We start from the raw sequence: 18146 nt of genomic DNA, 5'->3' as shown, positions 1-18146 counted from the left end.
CCAAGAAGGCAGGGGAACAGAAGGAGTAAATTCACTTTATAGTTCAGAGGTCTTCCTCTCCAGTACTCCAAGGGTTTGAGCTCCAAGTTGGATCCCAAAATATTGCTCTCTTTGAATATTGCACATATGAGGAATTCCTTCATTTTGCCCTTCTGCATATTTCTTTAGCTGGCCAGTTGTGTGTCTGTATTGACTCTAGTTCTGCTCTCCACATGTCTTAATAATTTTCTCTGGATGACTTGTAGGAATAGAAGTCAATGAAACTTCTGATAAAACCTGGCATGTAATTTACATTCAATCCATTTAGCACCTCATTTTACTTAGGAACTAGCTTTTGAATGCATTTAGGCAGTGTGAACTTTGTGTAAGTTTCCAACTTACTTATATTTGGAAATAATAAGTGTATTGACATTTTAGTTCCTCTGAAAAATGAAAAAAAATATTACCTAAGTTGGTGAATACAGATTCTGCTTCATTATATCATGGCATTATTTTCTTCCAAAACTCTAATGGCATTGCACACTACTATTAAGTACACAAGCTCGTGCCACTAATATCTTGTTACAAAGGACTGATGTGGGATTTTCTGGGTTTCTTATTAGATTTCTCTCCTCTTTCACTGCTAAACTGAAGCTTCACTATGATGTCAGGCTGTAGCTCATTCCAAAACTCATTTAGTAAACAGATGAGATTTCTGTAGATGTCTGCACCAGAGATAATCATGATCAGCACCTTTAATGGTTGAAAGAGAGAAACAGACATTTGAAGGCCATGAGTCTTCAGCTCCAGTCGACTGGAGCCATAAGAGACCCATATTTTGTTCATGACCTTGAAAAGATCCTAGCTCAGCTGCAGTCATTCACATTGTCAATATCTATGGGTAACTGACTATGAACATGAACATGAATGAACTGTGGCCTGCAGAAATTACTTCATAATATTTCCCAATTTTCCCAAATTATTAAATTAAGACACGATTTTTAGGGTCAAATCGAAGCTCCAGTTGACTCCATATTATTTTTTGTAACTCGGATACTTTTATTGTCTCCTGTGTCTGTTTTGTAGTTTAAGAGTTCCTAAAAGTATAAAACTGTTGGTACTTCTACAGTTGAAATGTCTTAAGTGAACCTACTCAAGAAGATAGATGCTTTTGACTTAAATGGAGAGTATGGATTTGTTTTTCTTATCTCTATTACTGAAAGTGACACGAGTGGATTTTCCAGAATGGTGCTATAAAAACAAAAGTTGATTGATTAATTTAAAACCTATAGCTAGGAAATATTTTCCAGGAATCCTTACAGGAAATGCACAGCAGTCTATGAAGAGAATTTACTAAGTGCACACTGACGGGCAAATTTACTGTGATCTGATACATTTGGCTATGGCAGTGACAGATATTACAAAATGACCATTTTACACCCACTCCTTCCTGTTATGCTGAATCAGAAGACAAGGATACCAGAACTGCAAGGTTAGTGATATTTACTAATTACACCTTTCAAACGTTTAAGCATATAGGAAACATGTGAATGTATAGATATAAAAATACAAGGAGAGTTTGACTTTAGTTTGCAACAAGTTCATTAAATGTGTAGTCCTGATTAAATGAAAATATGTGTCAGTGCACTATTCATCTTCTGCTGCAAGAGCAGTAACCACAGGGGGGGTGATTTTGCCAAAGCTTAATGCAAGTTTGTCCTTTGCCTTCAGAGGTCTTTGAATCAGGCTGTACCTGTTTCTAAAACCACTGCGTGTAAGAAAACAAGAGGGGAGTGGTAGTGGGTTTATACTATATACTTAACAGGCAGGTTAGATATTAAATGCTAACAAAACAAGAAACTTCAGGGAATTTACCTGAAGAAAAAAAATAAAATAAAGTTGAAACAAAAACCTCCCTCCCTGAATTTTTCCTTTCCTGGTGTGGTTGAGCTAATCAGGATTTTCATCCATCAGCATTTTCTCCCCTTCCACCAATCTATTTACTTCAGTTGGCAGATTCAGATGCTTCCCATGAACCATTTTCACAACAACATGTTTTGTAATCAGAAGAAAACTGTTGGCTATTTTCCTGAATCATAGCTACTTGCTTCTAATGCAGAAGTGTGTTCCTATTGACCTTGCTGAGATACTGAAGAGGACGACTCCTGACTCACTGACTTCACCCTCCCACTATCAAAACCACAACTTGTTTCTGATGTTTTTTCAGAAATAAATTGAACTTGATTTAATTTCACCCAGTGATGGCACTACAGCTTTGGAACCTCGTCCTTCTAAAGGTTAAACATCATCTTTTAATTACCAACTTAAATTTATGAATGATCAATTTATACTGAGATATTTTTTTGTGTCAGTTAGGCAGCCCCTCTTCCTTACTAACATAAACATAGTTTTTGATGTATTTAAAAGGTTATACCACCAGTTTAGTTACATGAATTCAAACATGTGTATACTGTAATGAACGTAATTATTCCAAGTGTTCGTAATGCAGGAATAATCATTGGCATTTCCAGTGAACAACAAAATAAAAATATTTTCAGTCAGATCCCATGTGCTTACTCTAGAAGAAAAAGATATATCTATTAAATTGAAACTCAAGGAGAACGAAAAAAATTAACACACAAACCAATTTATTCTTCAGTGTACTTTTCTCCACAGGAAAACCTTCTCAGATTGATTGATATGGGTGAATAAAGGTTTAAGAACAAACATTTGCTTCTGTTATGACATTATTTTATGATTAGTTAACAATATAATGGGCATTGAGAAAACAGCAACACATATAGATATCTAAAAACTGTAATGAATGTGCTACAGTAACAAAAATGCAGTTTTCTTCCCTATCTTCATAAAATTACTGTGTTTTCATTTGTGCCCTTTTTTTTTAATTGTTATTTTTTGGTTTGCTTTCTTGGTAACACAGTAGATGTATGGATGTGAAATTCACATATCAGTATTTTTTAATTTCATTTTTATGAAAAAATATGGTAACTTTAAATTGAATTTTGTCATAATGAGAAATAAGAAATCACTGATCTTTGTTGCTGGTAATACTGCATCTGCAATTCTTTGAATTACTGTCTCTTCCTGAGGCAAAATTCCTAATCTGATTATTTAAAATTACATCATTGATTAGGTGTTTACAAATAGACTCGTGAAATGAAGGGATGTACAACATGTCATGATTAGACTTTCAGATGCTCCTGGCAACATGCAGGTTTAAAATCTCTTAGATCCAACACCCCGCCCACAGCCCCCCTTTAGAGATATAATGTTGTTCTGCTGGAGTCCAACTTGGGATGTACTTAGCAGAGGGACCTTTAAGCTACTTTTATAGAAAGAAAATCTGTGACAACAAAGCACAAAACAGGACTTTAAAATATCTACTGAGAGTCTGGTTTGGATAATAATAGAAGTAACATTTAGGTGAGACTTATTCTGAAAATGCTGCACAACACATTAATCAGGATTACTTCACTTTCAACTCCTTTCCTATGCCTGCGTTTCATTTGATACACCTTTAATCTCTGGGTTTGGATAGAAACACTTAGTTGTTTTATGTACAGCATTTAGCAATTTTGTGGTATAATAACAAAAACCAAAAGGATGAACCTTTCTGATAACAGGACATTAGACTTCCCTTTTCTTTGTGCCTACAGATCTGAGAACAAAGAATGCTTGAGAGCAACTTTAAACACCTCCTTTTGAATAAAGGGCAATGTTTCATACTAACAATAAAGTAGTAAATATTCAAATCACACTATTATTTGCTTTAAATCCTAAGATATACACAGTATGCACGGGAACTTTGAAAAGCCAGTGATACTTCACAATCCTTGTACATTTGTATTTCTTGTGCACTTTTGTTAGACTGTTTGGGTCGTGGGTGCTGATAGCTATCGAGGAGAACACAGAAGTAGATGCAGAGGGAAAAACTGGCTTTGTCATTCACCAGCTTAGGAAGTCAGTCGACATTGGGAAGCTCACCCCTGAAAGGTACACATCACTTTAAGCTAGTCAGGTTGTTCCCTCTACAGAAAATTAAAAAGGAAATAGAATTTATCAATCTTAGGTGTCTATAGTTAAGAAAGATGAAGCCATACATTAGTTTTTAACCCAAAAAAGAGAAAAAGTCTTCAATAGAAAGTTTCTTAAAAGAAGATCTGATGTCTTAGTATTTTATGGCCAAACTTTATAATTAAAAATAAATAGACATATATTTTTTTCCAGTTAAGCAGTGTTTACAAACTGTCTTGAAAGAATCTTCAATTTAAATTGGCCAGTGAATGATCCTATATCATCATTTTAGGCAAGATTTTTATAAGAAGTACATGTAAGAGCAAAACATTCGAACTTAACCAAGTCATGCTTATTATTGTTATGCAAGGTAAAACCTATAACTTGCAAGGTTAATTGCAATAACTTGAAAAAAGGCAGTATAAGTAAAATTCAGATGTTGTTATACCTATGTAATTAAGTTGTCATTGCAGCATAATTGCACAGTGGTCTTACTTTGCAGTAGGTCGTTAAACTGGATTTGCACAGTTACTTATGAATTGGTTAATTACACAAATTTTGATATATTAAGGTTTTTTGTGACAAAATACCTTTAAATTATCAAATAGTGTATATTTTTTCAATTTTCTTCACTGAAGAATGTTTAATAACATTTGCATGTTATATGTAGACAGCATGCAAAACTTGTAGGAAGTTAAACACGAATCCTAGAAGGTTTTACCTTATACATTATGCATTATTTCTCATAACACAGAGCTCATAAAAAATACATATCACTTGGGCTGATAAAGCTGTAAGCAAAAGAGGGAAGATTGAAACCTTAAGGCAAAAATATTCTAATGAAATGTAATAAATACAAAATAGGAATAATGCTCAAGTAATTTAAGAGAAGTACTGAAAGTGGCACAGTCATCCAGTCTCATGTGACCTCCTGTTACCCAGTTACAGGGAATGATGGACAGCTGCACCAGGAGGGGAAAGCATCTTGTACTACAGAGGAAACAACCTCTTCTAAGCAATTTTTCTTGATAGACGAAATAGTTGTCACACAGAAAAGGGAAAAGAGAAAAGAACTCTTTAGAGCATGCTGTCCCTTGAGCAAATAACAAAACCTACGAGGTGGCTTGAGAAGCTTGGTAAAATGTAGGAAGAACTAAGGAGAAGTTTTATTGTAAGTTCACGTTTTATTAATGCAACTAGTTGTTCATTCAATGTTTTGGGCTCAATAATTTTTTTTTCGTTTCTGTGGAGCAAAAAAGCTTGTTCTGATCACAGTAAAGAATATTTTGCCATGGCTGTTGCAGGTCCTAAAATGTTTGTCCTTCCAAAAAAGCTGACAAAGCAATTCAAAGCTGAGTGTTCAGAAGGTAGTGATGCTGTGCCTCTACATTAGTGCACAGGGTAATTAGAGAAATTGTAACACAGACCTCTAGGGGCATGTGCTGGTTATCCCCAAAGGTCTCTGCTATGTGCCAGACAAGCATGAGCCCCAGACCATGAACATCCTTAGCTGAACACGGCCTGAATGTGTCCAGCACCAGCCTCAGTTAGAGGCCAGCTAGCACAGAACGGCCCTCTGCCAACTAAATCAGCCAGCCTCCAGTGCCCAAACTGCATCCTGGGAATCATTCTTTGCTGTGCTCACTTCCCAGTACAGCCTGGAAGTCCCTTGACAGACAGTAATTTGACCAGGGTGTGCAAATTCTGCCCTATTGAGTATTGTTATTGTATATATTAGATAAAGAAAATATATAACTATATGATATATTTACACATTTTGGGACATAAAGAAAACTGTGTGTGATATATAATCATAGTTCATTATAATTAAGAAAACAATTTTTTAATGCTTCCTTTGACAAAAACTGAAGAAGTCAAAATCAAAGGAAAGCTGTTCTAGCAGATATTTGTATAGGAGATTTATAAATCAAATAATAAAGTAAAAAAAATCCTGAAAACTATTTTTACTAGACGAATAAAAAATCCTATGAAATAAGCACCAGCTTGCTCAAATGGATTATGTCATCTTTGTAAATAATTTATAACGGTATTAAATAGAAGCCCAGGTTTGCAAATAGTGGGATTTTTGTTTGAGAACTAAGTACATCTCCAGCAGCAATGAGCATCCTGTGTGGGCCAAAGCACAGCACATCAGGCATGGGTATACAGTGGAACAAACTCATAAAGCAGTTTGAGCCAGCAGCTCTGGCAAAGTAATGACATAATGAGGTTTTAACAGAAATACTCCAACAAATTGCAAAACAGAGAAATAAACTGAGGGATAAAGCTCACTGGAGATTCCAATGCACTTTCAATTATTGTAACCAGGGTTTACAGATGAATTTTCATAGGAATAAAGTTAAAAAACATAATTATTTTAAATGTTTAAGCTCACAGTCAAGCTGAGCATGTACTTTTAGCTATCTTGAAGATCCCTTTGGAATATCTTGCTTTCAGTAAGCAAGACCCCCTGAAATACTCCATCTGTCAGAGTGGTGTTATAGGCCCTCTTTGTCATCATGTAAGTACTTCCAAGAATAAAGAAATTTTAAAATCAGAAAGTCCTGAAGAAGACAGGAAAAAGCAGAGAGATAAGACATTATTGCTGAACAAACTACATTTATGAACGGCACTGTAACTGATGTCTCCCTTTAACAGCAGTCATCACCTTCTCCTGTCACATCACACAGACACAGGAAAATAAAGAGTTTAGAAACCTGATTTTCTATCCAGTGGTAATAACATTAACCACCTTTAAACATTTTCTCTTTCATAGCAGAAGATTCAGTACTCTTTTATAACTTTTTACCAAAATTGAAATTCTATCAAACAGGGTTTCATTTGCCAAGCAGAAGTAGCAATATCCATTAAATATCTGTTCTACTAGCATGATGCTGGAATGCAGGCACAAGAATTGATATTATTTGCCTGAAAAGCATGCAACAAAATCTCATCACAAAAATACCCAATTTATTGTCAGGAAAATATGATATATAAGCACAAGAAACAGCTGATTTTACATCCACTCTCCAGGATCTATCTCAAAATACCTTATTTCATGAACTTTATAGACTTGAAAAAGTAGGAATGTGGCAAAAGATCTGTTTTCTTTAGATCTTTCTCAATTTTAAATTTATTTGGGGGGGCATACAAACAATGAATTTGGTTCCAGGTATTGATCTGATACTGTAATTCTCTGCATCTACTTAGGTGTACAAAATTATGTGTAATAAATAAAGCTGTCATTAGAAATAAACAGGGTATGTACAAAGACTATGAATAGAAAACACAGGAAAAGTTCCCTTGGAAAGCACATTAAGAATGTTTTTGAATTGCATCTGCAGCAGTGGGAGAATTGAGAATACAGTACATCATGGTATAATAAAATCATATTTCTCATCTATACAAAATTTTATATAAAACCCAAGGGAGAAAATGATATACATATGCTGTGGTTTGTTGTATAAGCAGAGATCTATCTACTACAAAATATCAATTATCATAATTTGTCAGGTTTTATATATATATATATATCTATCTATATACACAAATACACTCATACACTTTACTTATTATGTCACTGCTGTATACTGAATGTAGAAGGGTAGAAAGTACTAACTGAGTCACAAAGTCCACTTTTGGATACTATCAGAAAATCATAATGCAGAGATGTAGTAGTGAAAGAAATAATGATAGGCTTATTATGGTTAGGCTGATAAACAAACCAGTCAGCCCTAATTGGAATGTGTTAATTGCTGTGACATGATCTCTAGTTTTATCACACCACTCACAAACAATGTTATTTTTTACCAGGGCAATGTTTTGGTTTGGTTTTGTTTTAACAGTACTGCAGCTAAGTCATTGTCCTGTGATAGATGGAGTCATCATTGCTGACAACAGCCAACAAAATTAGATTAAAAATAAAAAGAATTACACACAAAAAAACCCAAATAAAAACAAACAAAAACACCTCTGTCATAAAGCTTCTAACCCTTTATCCTATTTGGAAGCTGGCTTCCATCTCCCCCACTGCATCTCACAATGCAGTGAGATGCATCTCTCACATCTCCCTCCTCATTCACAAGAAAAAGAGATAACTTAGATTCCCTCATAATGTTCTGCTTGAAGGATTGCTGAACAAGGCATTGGCTGGATTGTCTGCCTCAATGTTTTTCTGAAATGACTGTTTGGCATAGAGTCAGATATCTTGGCACTCTAAAGGCCTGAGCTCTCAGTCTGGTCACTTCAGAGAGTCCAAGGAAGACAAGTTTCTTCTTATACAATACCATAGAATCATAGAATGGTTTGAGCTGAAAGGCACCTTCTAGCTGCAACCCCTATCCCATGGACAGGGATATCTTCTGCTAGACCAGGTCACTCCTTGCTCAAAATGATTGGGTGAAGTCTGGCTTCCAGTCATGCAGAAAACAGTACTCCAACACTGGTTGTCGTTGAGGGTGCCCCAATGTCTCTTTAACTGGCAAGAGACACACTTGTGATCAAGATGGGAAAAGAAAATCTGAACTTTGAGATCTCTTGTGGAATGGATTTGAATACAGAACAAATTCTGCTCAAAGAGATTTGTTATATTTTTTTCTCTTAATTCTAACCAGAAATAAATTGTTACAGAAAAAATGCAGAGAGTTCTTCAATTTCAGTGAAAATATCTGCTTTTACCAAAACAACTTATTTTATTTATGTTTTGTTCATTACTCTACACATTTTAATTCCAAGAAAATCGTGTTCCCTCTTTTAATATCTACATGAATTGGAAGCCAAAATAAATATATTTTTTTCTAAGTTTCTGGGTTTCAGATAAAATGTACTTTCTCACAGAAAACAGTTCCATCAACACTAAATCATCACAGTGTTATCAGTATCCACAGTCAGCACTATAGCCCAGCGTTGGAAGGACAATGAGGCCATACCCTGCCCATTCCCCTCTGGAAAACTTTGGAAAAGCAATTACTTAATTTCACAGGATACAGGGACCACAAATGTTGCTGGCTGTAACATGGCAAATGAATTCAGGGGAGACTCCCAGCATCATCTAGAAAGTTCTTGTCTTGTTTGATAACTGAAATTAAACTTTGCCTAAGTCAGAAGACACTGTAAAGACATGGCTTTTGTTGTCCCTGGACTCCAGATATCAAACAGGCTGTATTTCAGGGTGATGTAACTCAGGGAACTACAGGGCATTACATATGGAGAAAGGTATCACGGAATAATTGGTACTTCCAATACTTTCCTTCCCTCCTGCACATTGTCCCATCCTATCAGCAGCTGTGTTCTTGGGAAGAACTATGAACAGACACCTCTGAACTGCATCATGGCTTGTTTTGTGATGGACCAGATGGCATCCAGTGACAGATATATTTCAACAATGCATTCCCAGAAGAGGACACTTCTGTTCCTCTGACAGTACCTGAATGATTCAGACTATCTGTATCTTCAGTAAAACACCCAGAGATTCTCCTACAATTACACAGTTACATGTAAAATTATTTTCTTCTGTTCAATGAAAAAGCACGTTTTTTGGGGTTGTTACTTTTTTCCCCCTTTTATTGTTTTTGTTATCTCAAGAAGGGATATAATAGAGATATCCATGCTCCTTTCACAGACAGGAGTTTATGACATTATTTTCACCACTAAAGTTATGCATATTTTCCATCAAACAGTCCCAAGCAGACTAGATGTTTAATGCTACAACTAGGCTTCATTTGATGATTCAACTTAAAAAAAACCAAACAGGTTATTTGTCTACATGTATACTGTATTCACTGACATCTGGGTGGGATCCATGTGACAAAGGCTGTGGTGTTCTGCCTTGCCTCTCTCTCTAACAAAGCACAGAGAGTGCCATCATTCACCATTATGGTTGAGATTCAGGGTCTTTAGAAGCCTGGCTATAAAACATATTGAGGATTGAATACCTTCCTTCCACTCATGGCTGAATGCCTTTTAATCACCAGAAACTCTCTGAAGAGCCTCTACCAGAATAAAATTAGGTTTAATTTAAAGTCTGAAATTGCTTTTATTTTAGGAAACGTGTCTTATTTTGGTTCCATAGTTCTGATTCTGATCCATATTCAACAGCTATTTATTCTTAAGGAAGTTCTAACTGAAGTTCAGGGTTTAGGAAAATAATTACCTGAAATTTGCATGATTCTGCTGGAAGCTGTTTCAGGTGGGCACATAGGGACGATGCTCAGACTCTGGAGGTTATATGCTTTTTGCAAGAGATTGCTATCTAACTACTCTTTGAAAGCAGCATGTTGAAAATTTCTGATGTTTCACAGAGCCAAAAACAAGGGGATTGTTTCTGCAAAATGTAATTGTTCTAATTTTTAACCTATAATTACAATCACATGTTCTTCTATCCTCGTGCTTTTCAGAATTTTTCACAGTAGGACCTGCTAAATGTGAGTTTGCAAACTCTATGACCCTTCTCTCTTTTTCTTAGTAGCAATTTTCCACTCAAACTTCTGCCAACAGAAACAGTCAGAAGTTACTTTCATGCTACTTAAAAGAAATAAAGTGATATATTCTAGAAGCAGTGGATATAAATTTATGTTTCATTTTAGTAATAGAAGTCCTATAAGCTGATAGATGTAAACTGGTGTCAAGGTTATATAAAGAACTTAAAATTCAGTCAGAATGATTCTTTGATATATTTACACTCAAACTCATATTTCCAGTTTCGCACATTACATGTAAATTACCAGATATCACAAGGCTGCTAAGAACTGATAATTCAGAGCCGTGGATGTGGTTCAGCAAGAAATGATAGTTTGTTTTCTCACACAGGAATAGAGAAACATCATCTGAAATGCAGACATACGCTTTGAAGTAGAGTAAGGGCAAAAGAGTCTCAGCATCTGCTAACAACTGTTGCAAGGCTTGGGTTAGAACTTGGAAATAATCAGTCAATTTGCATCAATCAAGTTAACTTACACTTCAAGACATAATGAAATGTGACCAACAAAATTAAGTGCATGAACATAATATATCAGAAACATTCATTATTGATGACAGTGGGTAAAGAAACTGCAGAACTCAGAAAATACTCCTGAATCTTTCAGTATTTTTAGGATAAAATCTAGCCTTTGCTGAATGGCTTTGGCTGTTCTCACAGAAATTTCAAAGAGCATGACTAGGGCTTTTCTAGGTGCTACATCACTGAGGATTTTATTTGCAACTAAATAAAAAAAGAAACGGATGATCTGCAACTTTCTGTAAAGAATGGGTTCAACCATAATTTTAATACCAATTGCAACCTATAGGCTGCATAGAGGGTGTATAGTGTTGCTTATATACAAATATATTTACAAGTATGTAACCTTAGGAATTTTCCTTATAGATTATAATTGAACAATGATGACAGAATTCTTAACCAAATTATCACAAAAGCATCATTGCTTTATCTGGCAGCCAAACCCTTAATGAAGTTGTGACTGGGCATTAATATAATGGTGTTAACTGTGCCAACACCATGCAGAAAATGTGATCCCAGACAACAGCAGCCAGAAAAACTCATCTCTCATTAATTCAGCTGCAAAAAGATTAAGTCTGTAAGATTTTCTTGAAAACAGACAAGTCTATTATGTGACAGAAATAATCTGTCAAGAGTTGGTCACATCTTACATGCCTCCATATCTGCATTTAGTTCAGTAAATACCGCTGATTTTGGGTTTTTTTTTTGTGTATGTGTAATCCTTAAAAAGTTTCCTTGGGACATCTGAAACACCAGTGTTTCAGTTATATAAAAACACTGCTTTTCTGGTTAGTAAATAAGCGATTGAACTAAGGAAAACAACATTCCTGCATGCCTTTTCTCCAGCCAGTGTACTGCAAGCTATAGATGTGTGAGCTATACAGAAAACCGAGCAGACTGCCAGACAAACTCCCTGCTGTACCTGCTGGTGGTAATCCCACCACACAGAGTATGAGACTGGTAAATCCTTCTGTGTCTGGCCTCCCATAATTCTGGCATTTATCTTTGATTTAATAATTTGATTTGGTTCATAATGCTGCTTTGAGTAAGGGTTTGAAAAAACCCCTACAAGAGATTCCCAGATCTGCTCCCACTGGCTTGTGTTGGTGTTAGCGTACTCCACTCCTTTCAAATGCTACAACTTTCTGTCTTAATCCATGCCTCTAGAAAGAAGTGTGCACTTTAGTCTCAACACATCAACACTGTCTATTCAAATCCAAACCATAGTAGAAAATGAACCTCAGAGGAAAATGATGCGACCTAGAGATCAGCTCTTAAATTAGTTGTTTAGGGATGGAGGGATCAAAACTTGCAAATCCCATAAGTCTTATTTTCTTTGAGTGAGAGTGAAGGGTCCTAGTTTATAAAGCTGTTTTTCAAATTTTATGCTAACTACAAAATGTTCCAAAACCAGATTTAGATCCTCAGGCCTTAAAATTCCTGCAGGGTGAATTACTTTACAAAAATAATTGTTTTCTTTAGAAAGGCAATCTATTCCCTCAGGCTGGTAAAATTTAAATCTGTGATAGCATCTCTAACAACAAACCCAAAAAGCCCACAGGTACTGGTTTAGCTAAACAAGCTCCTGTAACAACTTAGTTTTCATATCATTAAAAATGCAACAAAGTAACTCGAGTTTCTAAAAGCAATATAAATAAAGAAGAAGCACAGAAAGAGAATTACAGGCATGACTTCTCAAGCCATAAGACACTGCAAGACTGTGAAATTGTAGAAAATCTGAAGTTATTTCTCTTACCTTAATTACAGGTTTTCACCAATGGCCCAGAAGCAGAGAATATCTTACTCTCCAAACAAAGAAATATGTCCATCCTACCAAAAAAATAAAGAAGAAAAAGTGAAATTGGAAAAAGGCTTTCAGTTTCAGAATGTTTGTTTCTCTTGTATAGTTATGGAATTAGAAAGTAATAATAAAGTTCAGTTTAGTGCTAGAGGAAAGAAACTTTAATTATATTTGCTAGAGGAGATCATAGTATTGTGAAACATTTACCGAGTCTTAAACTAAGACAACACAACAGAACTGAAGTCTCTTCTTCTGTCTCTGATTCGAAGAGCTTTTAGAAAGTCACCATCTTTTTATATCATAGGCTTATACAGGAGATTTTATGAGCTGTTATCCACAGCATACACATTTTTTTTTCAATCACAGCATATAAATATCTAAATATCTATATATATAAATAAATATATATATATCTAAATATCTATATCTATCTATATATATATATATAAATATAAAACAAATTTTTAATTTGTCTGCAGTAAGGTCACTGAGCCTCCATTCCTGGACCTAAATGTAAGATTACTAAGATATACGCCCGATGGGAAAAAAATGGTCCAGGTACACCTAACAGTATCAAAATATCTATCTTATAATATGACTGTTCACCTTTGTTATCCATCCTGTATCCCACTAGGCCAGCAAAAATACTCCACCCACTTAAGGTTGTAATATTTAACATTTGAGACACACAAACATGTTTTTATGTGTGCATATGTTACTAATATATACATATATACTTAAGAAGGTAATACACAATGGTAATATAAAGCCAAAATGTTTAACTTCTAGTCAGGACCCTTTTGATGTCATTTCATCTTCACAAACTGTTAAAACACCATAGGAGATGGTCTTGCTACACAAACAGAACAGATTCATAGAATCAAAACTGTCTAGGTTGCAAAAGATATTTATGATTATCAGGTACAAATGATAACTCAGCACTGCCAAACCTACCACTAACCTCATGTGCCCATGTGCTACACCAACACATCTTTTAAAAATCTTTGAGGATGGAGACTCCATAGCTTCCCTGGAAAACTCATTCCAATGCCTCACAACCTTTTCCAGAGAGAAATTTTTTTCCTCACATTTAATCTAAATCTACCCTTACACAGCTTAAGGCCATTTGCTCTTCTTCCCAAATTCAGGCTAACTGCACTGAACACACTGATCATCTTTCCTTTTGTTGAGTGGAAGAGTATCTCTTGTTTTCCCTGAAACTGTCAGAGCAGTAACAGGTCCTTTAGTTTTGGATATCTGGAAAGTCAAAATTATAAGAACACTTAGTTCCTAAGAAGTTCTAGAAATGATATAAGGTGATCTGAGGAGCAGATTCTGCTGTCATTTGAAGGTGAAATTGTGAGATTTTGATGCTGCTAACTCTGAACCTAAACATGATGTGGGTCTTGGCCTCAAATTTAACCATCCCAGTGCCTGAGCCTTAGAATCATAGGATAAGTGAGGTTGGAAAAGAACTCTGAGTTCATCAAGTCCAGCCATCAACCTAGCACTAACACCATGTTCAGCACTAAAATATATATATCTTCAAGTGCCCTACCCACAGATTTTTTTAACAGCTCCAGAGATGGTTATTTAAATATGTAATGATTTTTAACATGATGATTTTTAACAGATACAAAGATTTTAGCATTCATCTAAAAGTGACCAAGCCCTTTCAGTAGTTTAAGCTTAGTCACCATTGCCATAGTAACTCTAGTCACAAAATAAATTCACAGGTAAAGGAGAATTCTGCAAATAGTTGGCTCCAGCTTGTTCTGTTCCTGTTTCCCAGCTGTTATGCTTTAAGTATCGGTCTATTGACACCCAGCAGTGAAAGTAAAGAATAAAAAAGCAAAAAAAAAACCCAGGCAAACTGCCTGGGAAAAAAAAAAAAGTGCCTGCAATTTACAGGGACAATAGTTGTCACTGAAGTTTTGTGGATTGTCCTTCACACTTAGAGAGGCAAGCCTACATGCTGCCTTTGCCTTTGATGGCTAAGGTGATGAATGTGAAAAAGATGAACCAGAGAGAAAATGTGTCTAGAAAAACAGTTTTCATCTACAGAAAGGTTCAATTATTTTTTCCTTCTTGTAATTTGCATGTTTATCTGATCTAAATTTTACTTATATAGATCATGACTATGTCAAGTGTCTGCTTCTCCCTCTGATTAATAGTATGGAAATAAGGAAAACTTACTGTTTTTCTTGGCCTTTCACAAATCTTAGACAAGAACAAGCATAGAACACACACCTATGAATGTAATACAGTTATTATGATTTAACAAGTTACAGTTCATCAGTTGAGTTTTATGAATTATTATTTTCATGATTTTCAGCTCTCCTTGCCTTTCAGGTTAATATAAAACTTTAAATCAAGGAGAAGATGTATTAGCTTAAAGAGCCTAACTTTGGATTCAGGATGGCTGTGAGGAGACATGCTGGCAGTTAGTTGGGCACAGCTAAGAGACAGGTGTATTATTTTAAGCCAGTGTAACTGAAGTCTGTACCTAAAGGAAAAAGTTGGTCTTTTTTTCATCATAGATTTCATTGAAAGTTCTCTACCTTGCAATAATGTGAGTGAAAGTATTGGATGATAACAACTTCTGAAATCTAGGAGGATTTCCTTCTTTATTTTCTTCCATTATATTTTCTTCTCTCTAATTTCTGCTGCACTGGTGGTGCTTTTCTCTTTTGATTTGCTCTTAAAAGTTGACCTTAGTTACTTCTCATACTGCAGGGACTACGTGGCTGTGCACCAGTTTAATGCTAACAAGTAGAAAGTTCTAAAGTCTAACAATTGTTAAATGGACATTTGCAATTGCTGAGCATTTGGGGTGAAATGTTGTTCTTTAACTCTGAGGAAAAACAAATCCTTGACAGATGAAAAATAAAATAAGAAAAAAATCTGACAGAACAGCTGTGAAACAAACAAACAAGCAAGCAAACAAATAACTATAATAATTTTGAATATTTCTGCTTAAATTTCTTTTTTTACCAGCAACACTGGTGTCTTTCCTGGATCAACACAGTCCTTGCAAGACACTTGATTCACGTGGTATATCAGAGTTAAAGGAGAGATAAAGCATTAATTCTTTCTCTTTATCTATCTATCTATCTATCTATCTATCTATCTATCTATCTAATCTATCTATCAATCTATCTACCTATCTAAGCATGACAGGAAAAACCTGTCTTCATAGGGTAAAAAAAGGCTATTTGCTGTGCTGAATTTAATTATACAGAAAAGTTTCAAACACCTATACCCTGCTTCTGATCCCCTTCTAGCCACTTCTGATCCCACCTTCTCCAGCTGAGGCTTTTTGTTGTGTGGTGAGGAGCAGTTACCAGGGAAATCATAGTGAGACTGGACTAAGCAAACTGGACTTTGATCATTCCATGCCTTTCCCCCCGGAAGAATTGTAGGGCATAAATAAGTGACATTGCTGGCATGTCTTTGACTTCAGTTATACTAGAGGGAAATGTATGAATTGGTCTACCTTATACTGAACTTTACAATGAATAAATCTAAGGGTGGTTGATTAAAGGACTATAGATCACTCAATATAGACTGCAGTACATGTCCAATCTCATGAGCGCTGTAACATAAGATCAGGACAGTGAAGAAACAAACATGTCAGGTTTCACACTGTATGATTTAAGTTTTCATTTGAAGATCTCTTTCCGTGACTCTCAGATCCCACTTTGTCACAACTGAATTCTGTAATTAATTTACAAACTTTGCCTGCCTTGGTCCAAAACAGAAGCTCTTGGTCCAAAACGTAAGCTTCAGCTCTTCAGAGAAGCCAGTAAATGCCTGCCCCACATTGCTCACCATGGCTACAACCCCAGCTGAGAAACTTTCTTGACTTTGTGACTCAACATATCAACAGGTACATAATCCTATCTACTTATCACAGAATCATAGAACTGCTTGAGTGGCAAGGGACATAAATAATACCTAGTTCCAATCCTCTGCCATGGGCAGGAACACGTTCCACTACGCCAGGTTGCTCAAAGTCCCATCCAACTTGGCCTTGAGCACAGAACCATCAAAATTGGCAGAGATCTTCAAGATCATCTCATCCAACTGCCAACCCAACACCACCATAATCACCCCTAGCCCATATCCCCAAGAGCTTCATCCAGACACCTCTTGAACACTTCCAGAGTCAGTGACCCCACCACTGCCCTCAGCAATTTATTACAATGCCTAATCACTTTTTCAGTTATTTTTTTCTTTTTCTAATATCTACCCTGAAAATCCCCTGGTGCAATTTAAGGCCATTTCCTCTCTTCTTTTAATTTAAAACATATCAGAAGAGATGAACCCCACATCACTCTTTTCAGGCCGTTGTAGAGAACAATGAGGACCCCCAGAGCCTCCTCCTCCACAGGCTGTTCACCCCCAGCTCTTTAAGCTGCTCCTCAGAAGATGTGTTTTCTGGATCCTCCACCAGATTTGTTGTCCTCTAGAAACACTCCAGCATCTCAATGTCCTTTTTGATGTGAGTGGCTAAAAAATAACTAGTACTTGAGCTACAGCCTCACAATGACAAGTGTAACAAGACAATCACTTCCATGGTCATGCTGACCACACTATTATTGATACAGCCAAGACACAATTTTTTGCATCATGATATTGGATAAATGGCAGCTTTCAGCACCAGCAGCCACAGTGCTTCTAAGTACATTTTCCTGGTCTGCTTTCTAGGTGTTTTTTTTCCTAATTCTCTTTAGAAAGCTGAATGGATCATACCTCTCCAGGGAGCAACTTTTTCTCACTAAAGTCATCTATTTTTCTGTTATCTCTGCTATGATGTTTTCATATTGATAGACTATGAAATTAAATTAAAATTGACCACTCTAAAACATCCACTGTGATTTCACTCATAATGCAGATTTAAAAATGTAACTTTTTATCTGATTGTTGTGTAAATTAAAATCATCTGTTTACTGAACTTGATTGTACAATTTATTTTTCTTTGTTGTTAGACCAACATTTGCAATTGCACTGCAGTTCTCTACCATATTATCCTTTTGCTACTCCAGTTTAGTCACAATCAGTATGGATAAACTCCATTACAGATGCTTCTGTAAGCATCTCCGTGGTGAAGCTCAAAATCTAGGTCAATTTTTTCACTGAAAAGTGAATAAAATTTCTTTCTGATGACATTGGAAAGTGTGATAGGGTAAACTCTGATGAACTCCTAAACTGTGATCAGCACTACTAACCCATAGCATGACATTATACACTTGTATGTGCAGCAGCCACTAATAAAAGCTCATCCACCTAATACTTTATTACAGTTGGGGCTTATCAACTGTGGTAACCACATGG

The 18146-nt window shown here is 35.8% G+C and overlaps 1 protein-coding gene across 1 annotated transcript in view; it reads right to left on the bottom strand.

Annotated features, from left to right (window-relative positions):
* Nucleotides 1-18146, bottom strand: part of TENM4 (teneurin transmembrane protein 4) — a 1355518-nt gene that overhangs the window by 908059 nt on the left and 429313 nt on the right. Inside the window, exon 5 of the mRNA XM_086882312.1 lies at nucleotides 12765-12838. The gene's annotated coding sequence lies outside the window, so the exon portion shown is untranslated. The remainder of the gene's footprint in view (nucleotides 1-12764; nucleotides 12839-18146) is intronic.

The sequence above is a fragment of the Cyanistes caeruleus genome, chromosome 3 (assembly GCF_971803275.1).
Source record: "Cyanistes caeruleus chromosome 3, bCyaCae1.hap1.1, whole genome shotgun sequence".
In the NCBI taxonomy this organism is placed as follows: domain Eukaryota; kingdom Metazoa; phylum Chordata; class Aves; order Passeriformes; family Paridae; genus Cyanistes; species Cyanistes caeruleus.
This window is presented reverse-complemented; position numbering and strand designations above follow the sequence as displayed.